Raw genomic sequence first — 6,296 nt, forward strand, 5'->3', positions numbered from 1 at the left:
TCTGTAATTTTTTAAATGGTGGCGAGATAGATGTAACACAAAAATTTGCCATTTTAATCACTTTTAGTTGTACCATTCAGTGCATTAATTACAATATTGTGCAACTATCTCCGGCCCCTATTTCTTAAACTTTTTCTTCATCACTCAAAGCAGAAACTCTTGCCCCTTAAGCTCCCTTTTCCCCTCCCCCCGAACCCTGGCGACCTCTAACCTACTTTCTGTCTCTATAAATTTGCCTATTCGGCACATTTCCTATAAGGAAAGTCCTACAATATTTGTGTCCTCCTTATTTCACTTAACGTGTTTCCAAAGTTCATGCAGGTTGTAGCACAGAGCAGAATTCATTCCTTTTTAGGGCTGAATAAGATCCCATTGAGGGCTTCCCTGATAGCTGAGTTGGTAAAGAATCCACCTGCAATGCAGGAGACCCCAGTTCGATCCTGAGTTGGGAAAATCCGCTGGAGAAAGGATAGGCTACCCACTCCAGTGTTCTTGGGCTTCCCTGGTGGCTCAGCTGGTAAAGAATCTGCCTGCAATGTGAGAGACCTGGGTTTGATCCCTGGGTTGGGAAGATCCCCTGGAGAAGTATCCTGGCCTAGAGAATTCCATGGGGAATTCTAGCTGATGGGGTCGCAAAGAGTTGGACAGGACTGAGCAACTCGCTAAGATCCCATTGTATGGATACGCCACATACCCATCTCTGTTCATCTGTGGATGGACGTGGGGCTTGCTTCCCTTTTGGCTGCAATCAGCATCAATGTGCGAGTTTCTATTGGAGACTCTGCTTTCAGTCCTTTTGGGCCCATACCTAGAAGTGACATTGCTAGGTCATATGGTAATTCTCTGTTTAGCTTTTCAAGAAACCTGCAAGATTTTTGTTTATAGGCCAGTGGGTCTCTATGTAATACTCTAGGCCTTTTCTGTATGACTGAAATATTTTATAAATCTGAAAAAGTAGAATGAGTTAAAATTGGAAGCCACCATTTGCGTCGTTAGTATCTTCTAAACCGCATCATAATTCAGAGCTATTTGAGGGAACATTTGTGGCTGTTGTCTCTCAGTTTCACAATTGTCAGTTACAGCTCCTGCCCATTCATATCAGTGAAATGTTCAGCCCACTCCAGAAGACACTCGAACAAACCCTGGGCTCCAGAGGTCCCCAGGCCTCACAGGGTCGGGGCTGGTGGCACTGCCTCATCCTTGCTGTCACTGAGTCACAGGTTACACTCCACCCCACCCCCGTCCTCCTGCAGGTTATTCCTGGATCTTCCCCTAGGGATTCAGCATTATCCCTCCCTGACTTCTGATCTCTGGGCAGAGGCAGGCTGATCCTGGGCTAAGCCTCTCCTACCAGGTGAGCCTCTCTCACCTTGGGCTCTTCTGACTCCAGCAGCCCAGACCGCAGCCTGCGTGGAACCAAGCAGAGAGCCATAGTCCCTCCGCTCAGCCCCTGGGGGTGAGTCCTTGGTCGGCCTGGGGTGACCTTGAGCCAGGTCCTCCATCTCTAGGCTCAGGAAGCGGGTGGAGTTGGGGGTGGGGGGGTGCTCACAGACCTGTGGTCTGCAAACCACTAAACAGGTGTCCCAGGGGGAGAGGAGACAAGCATCTCTTTGAGCCATTTAGCCCATCGTGACAGCTCCAAGAGCATTTGACATCTGCAAAATAACATCATTAGGTAAGTGTTAACTTTTTCCCACTGGCAGGCCCAGGGCTAGTAAATGTACTGTGACGACTATAATGTGTTTATGAAATGTGAATAAGAAATTATCAGAAAGCTGCATTTTTAATATTGCCTAATACATCCAGTTGGCCTCACAGCAGCCACCGGCTGTATGGCAGCGGCTTCCATTAACTTACTGTGCTGGCTCTCCACATGATTGCTGGGCCAAGGCCCCAGCAGGGGCTGAGGAGGAGGCCAGGGACAGCAGACAGCTCCCATGTCCCTTCCTGATTCACTCTCTGTCCTCTGGAATCTAAAGAAAAGTGGAGCCTCGTCCACCATCCAGGCCACTGCAGAAAGCAGCCTGGGGCTTGTCACAGGGTAGGGGTACAATAAATATTTGTTGAAGTGCAGATTCCTAAAGAAATGAATGGACAAGGGCCCCTGGAAGGCCCCTCTCCATCAAACAGGAAATGCTTGGAAGTGCTCCATCAGCTTCTCCTTTGTGTTAAAATTTCCTGTCAATTTAGACAAGTTTCTATCAGCACAGCATGCCCTGAGCTCCTCTAGTGATCAGGGAAGGGGGAGTCTGGGGTACAGTGAGGCCAGGGGCAGGAAGGGCCCTTCCTCCCAGAGCACAGTGACGCCAGGCAGAGACGCCAACCCAGGACGTCCCACCAAGCGCAGGGTAGAGGTCATTGCCTCCAAATGCCTCTCACCTACTGGAAGGAAAGGTTTTAATTGTTCATTTTCAGCCAAGAAAGAAGTCATAGTGCCTGATGTGGGATGTTTCAGGCTCCCTATTGGGACTTCTAGAGAAGGAAATGGCAACCCACTCCAGTATGCTCACCTGGGAAATCCCACAGACAGAGGAGCCCGGTGGGCTACAGTCCATGGAGTTGCAGAAGAGCCGGACACGACTTAATGACTAAATAACAACAACTCTGGGACTTTGCCAGAGTGCTCGCAAAATTCCAACCCTCCCCGCCAAGAGTGGCACATTGAACAGTGCGGGGATGGCAAAACAGGTGAGAATACTAAACCTTCTAACCCGGCGATTCTCATACAAATAATTGTGCATAAAAATAACCCAGGGGTGCTTATTCAAACACACCCTGAGTCTTCACACACATATCTGAGTCCATGGGTGTGAGGCAAGGGCCAGGAATCTGTATTATTAACAAGCATCCTAGGGTACCTGCCTCCATCCTTTGAGGAACCCACTTCTACCTAGTTGGACTGGGGCCTTTGTAGTCTGTTAGAGAGGGGAGGGGGCAGCTCAGAAGCCTGTTGGGATAAGCAGGTGGTGGAGAATCAGGAGTACACGGTTCTATGGACTTCCCTGGTGGTCCACTGTTTAAGGCTCCATGCTTCCACTGCAGGGGGCCCAGGTTTGATCCCTGGTCGGGGAACTAAGATATCGCATGCCACAGTGTGAAAAAAAAAAAAAAGAGTACAGGATTCCTGAGGGCTGTGACTCTGCCCACTTCACTTTGCCAAGGACAAGTCCAGCTGCCCACCTGTGTGGGGAATGGAAGGCAACCTGATTGATGGGGTCTGGACACGTCCAGCTGTTTAAAGAGCCCCACACATGCCCGCCAGCGCCCCAGCCTTGGCAGGGGCCTGCACTTTTCAATGTACATTCCCAACGTCCTCAGCTGGTCCTGACAGCAGACGGGCAAAGAGGGCAGCCAACTGCATTCCACTGGTAGCGAGACTGAGGCAGGCACAGGTTTGCACCAGTAAGGCAGGGCAAGAGAAGGACAATGTTCTGAGTGCCTCTTACGTGCTAAGCGCTTTATCTGCAGTCCCACCTTCATTTCTCACAAGGTTGTTCCCCCTAACTGGCCCCAAATTAGACACAGTTAGGAGGAGGCTTTTGTTTATTTTTGTGCTGGGTCTTCGTGGGCTTTCTCTAGTTGTGGCAAGCGGGGACTGCTCTTCCTTGCGGTGCGTGGTCTCATGCCGTGGCTTCTCGAGTTGTGGAATGCGGGCTCAGTAGTTGTGGCACACGGGCTCAGTGGACTCTTCCCCGACAAGGGGTGGAACCCACATCCCCTTCATTGGCAGGCGGATTCTTAACCACTGGACCACCAGGGAAGTCTCAGGCACTGTCTTGAACCCATCTGCCTATCTCCCCTGCCCAGACTCTTTCTAGAAACTAGACACCTGCCTGGATAACACCAATTCTGCTCCCTCCAGGGGGCCCTACCCCATGGCAGCTGGGCTCACAGCTGGGTGAACTGCTCACCTACCAGAGGTTAGCCCCCAATATGCCAGTGTTTCTCCTGTGGGTATCCTGGCATTCGCTGACTGGATGCTTTGGAGGCTGGGCTTCTTGCAGACCCTCCCCAGAGCCAGCACCCACAGAGCCAGAACCAGGCACTGAACTTCCAGAAAGCCAAACCCACAGAAAGTCAAGAGGCCAGGAAGAAGTAGTCAGCCCCGCTCTCTCCCCTCTCCCAGGGAACACACGGGTAGACCCTGGCCATCAAAAGGGCACAGGGTCAGAGGTCAGGATACCCAGGCTCTTATTCCCAGTCACTCAACTTCCTGAAGACTCAGCTTCCCCATCTGTAATACGGTGACTGCACTCTCGTGCCCCTCAAATGAATGAATTACAGAACGATGGTTCCGCATCTGTACTTTAATACCCCGTGCCATTACATAATCACTTAGTGATGCAACCACCTCTGGCACAGAAGTCACTCCGTGCCTATTAAAGGACTAATCCCCTTAAGCATTCCCGGAAATGAGAAACCCACTCACTGTGTTAGGCTTCCGGGCTCTCCTGTCCTTCCCTTGGCCTTGGATTCTTGGAGGGCTGAATTTCTCTCCCACCAAGATTCCAGATTATCCTTTGGGAGCCCCCAGGCCAGTTCATTCCCACTGCAACCCCTAAGATCCTCGGCCACCTCTCTCTTTCTCTCCCCTTCCTTCTCAATTTGGGCAGTCCCATCCAAGAAGCCACAGGAAGAGCTCTGGGGAGCCAGGTTTTACCTCTGTTTCCAACGCTTCTCTGTAGGGGTGAGAAGGGAGAGGCAGAGGTGGGGGCCATGGAAGCTTCAAAAACACCTGGGTGCTGAGCCCAGTTCTGCCACCAGCCAGAGATCACCCAGGCAAGTCATGGTGTCTGAGCTTAAATTTCCTCACCTGCAAAGTGGGAACATTGTACTCTGCCTTCGTGGTGGGTGGCAGAAGGGATCAGTGAGGTGACAGCTGTGAAGGCTCTTGACGAAGCATGCCGTAGGTTTCCAGGGTGGGTGGGAACCTTGCCCATCCAGTTCAGAACTCCCCACGAAATAACTCATGGATCTCCATCACCTGCATCAGCAGCGAGTCTCCTCTCCCAAGGGAAGGGCAAAGAGAAAGCCGACACCTGGTGAGCATCTCTTATCTGCCATGCTCTTCGCCAGATGCAGCCTTCTCAGAATGCTGAGCAGTTGGAGTTAGCCCCATTTCACAGCTGAGAAAACTGAGGTTCAGAAAGAGCTAATGATGTGCCAGAATGATGCAGCTGGAAGTGATGAAGGTGAGGCCACCTCCCTCTTCCCCCCCACACCGCCACAGGAGTTATGGTGGGGGCAGGGGTGCAGGCTTGAGACCCCTCATTTAGTCTTTCTGGAAGGGACCCAGCCAGGAAGATAAGCATATCTGATGTCAATGGAAACAAGAGAGAGTAAACAGGATTCTGTCTATGGCCAGGGCTTTCTGGAGACACACCTGTATAAGCAGCAGGCATTCCCAACAGAACCGAATTCTCAGGAAATCAGGACAGAGGCAGGGGGCTGGGCATTTGTTTGGTTTTCTGACCATGTGGGAAGTCTGAGGCCTGGTGACCAGCCACGCCCTGCCTCTCCGCCTCTTCATCCTTCATCATGCCCTGGGGATGCCCAGGCCCCTGCCTGCCCTCATCCTCTCCCAGTCACCTCTTGTGGTCAAGGTCCTCACACACCTTGTCCTTCAAGCTACTCACTGACCAAGTGAGAGGCTGACTCCTGGTTAGGAGGAGTGTGCTTGTGTGTGACCTGAGAGGAAGGGTGAACAGACTGTGCCATCGGTGACCTTGGACAGCTGTGGATGTCTTGCTAATGTGAGAGCATCCTGTCTGGCACTCCTAGGAGTGAGGCTATGTGTCCTGCTAGGCTGGGGGCTGCGAGGTGCCTTGGGTCCCCTGATCACTTTGGGGGCGTGTCTGTATATCCTGTTAGGTGTGCTGCGGACAGGGGTGCCCTGAGTCTCCTGACCGCCTCCACGAGTGCTGTTAGGGATGTGTGTGTATTGGTGGGGGGGTGTACAGTGCCACAGTAGCTTCATCCAACTCTCTATGGGTACGTGTGTCCTGCAGATGTGAGCAGTAGGTGCTTCCGCCCAGATCTGCACACGTTTCTGTGCGCTGGAAGTGTCCTTGCCCACCGGCGTGTGTCCTGTGTGAACGGAGCCCAGGAAGTGCGGGCACGCGCGGGAAAGTGCGGGTGTGCGTCCTGCGGGTCCCTGCTCGGCTCTGCGCCCGTCCTGCGCCGCGTGAGTGGAAGGCGCCGAGTGGCCCTGCCCGCCGAGTGCGCGCGCAGGGTCCCGGGCCGGCGTGCGCGCCGGTGTGAGTGCCAGTGAGTGCGGCGCCACTCGGCTCGCTCCG

Source organism: Capricornis sumatraensis, chromosome 8, assembly GCF_032405125.1.
Source record: "Capricornis sumatraensis isolate serow.1 chromosome 8, serow.2, whole genome shotgun sequence".
Classification (NCBI taxonomy): domain Eukaryota; kingdom Metazoa; phylum Chordata; class Mammalia; order Artiodactyla; family Bovidae; genus Capricornis; species Capricornis sumatraensis.